Source organism: Perkinsus marinus, assembly GCF_000006405.1.
Source record: "Perkinsus marinus ATCC 50983 genomic scaffold scf_1104296946676, whole genome shotgun sequence".
NCBI lineage: Eukaryota > Perkinsozoa > Perkinsida > Perkinsidae > Perkinsus > Perkinsus marinus.
In genome coordinates this window covers 1-967 of record NW_003210874.1, presented here as the reverse complement: position 1 = coordinate 967, position 967 = coordinate 1, and the positions used below count along the sequence as shown (strand labels likewise).

General features: G+C 48.5%; 3 non-coding genes across 3 annotated transcripts; all 3 read left to right on the top strand.

Moving 5' to 3' along the window:
* Nucleotides 1-273: 273 nt before the first annotated feature.
* Nucleotides 274-346, top strand: Pmar_PMAR001470. The gene has a single exon. It is a non-coding gene; the product is annotated as a tRNA-Lys (tRNA).
* Nucleotides 347-519: 173 nt separating this feature from the next.
* Nucleotides 520-592, top strand: Pmar_PMAR001469. The gene has a single exon. It is a non-coding gene; the product is annotated as a tRNA-Asn (tRNA).
* A 155-nt stretch (nucleotides 593-747) lies between these two features.
* On the top strand, nucleotides 748-830 carry Pmar_PMAR001468. The gene has a single exon. It is a non-coding gene; the product is annotated as a tRNA-Tyr (tRNA).
* Nucleotides 831-967: the final 137 nt, after the last annotated feature.

Sequence of the window (967 nt, the reverse complement as noted above, 5' to 3'; positions counted from 1 at the left end):
GACAAGAGTATGCATCCGCTGTTATCCTTGAACAGTAGTATCACCAATCACCAACGCATGGAAGAATCTCATCCGTAGCTCCACCCGTTGCGCGTTTAGTATCGCCCAAGTACATAAATGTGGCGACTCGATTACTTGCTAAACGCATTCCCTCGTTTTCCTCCCATTTGAAGGATAATCTCGTATGGACAGCTAGAGACCACTAATCGTCTTCGGATACCACATGCGCAACAAGAGTTCAACTGAGTATCCGTATACCCGAGCGTTCATTCTGCCCGTCTAGCTCAGTCGGTAGAGCGCAAGGCTCTTAACCTTGTGGTCGTGGGTTCGAGCCCCACGGTGGGTGTAATTTACAATTGAACTTTATGTTTATGGCCCATTAGGGCAGTGGGTAAAATTGTCAATTTGGATACTATAGCATTCTGCTCGGGTAAGGTGACCTAAGGTCATGACCGAAGGAAATTGACTCATGTGAGTCATCGAGGAGAACAACTTGGGGAATTGATAGTTTACGTTGTTGCTCCGCTAGCTCAGTAGGCAGAGCGTGTGGCTGTTAACCACAAGGTCGGTGGTTCGAACCCATCGTGGAGCGCTTGATGAGATCACTTTTTGAGTTGGAGCACGTGTAAACGATTCATTCTTGCATTCACCGCGCTATACATGTACCAAAGACGCACCAGTAGTGACTAAAATGAAATTCAAATGCTATCGGGGAGCAGAGGATATCTCGATGACATGCAAGGTTGACCGGCAATAGCTCAGTTGGTAGAGCGTCCGACTGTAGTGATTAAGTAATCGGATGGTCCCTGGTTCGATTCCGGGTTGCCGGATGTATTTTATTCGATATTCCGGCCACGCTGAAGTTTCGGGTTTCGGGTTTCGGGTTTCGGGTTTCGGGTTTCGGGTTTCGGGTTTCGGGTTTCGGGTTTCGGGTTTCGGGTTTCGGGTTTCGGGTTTCGGGTTTCGG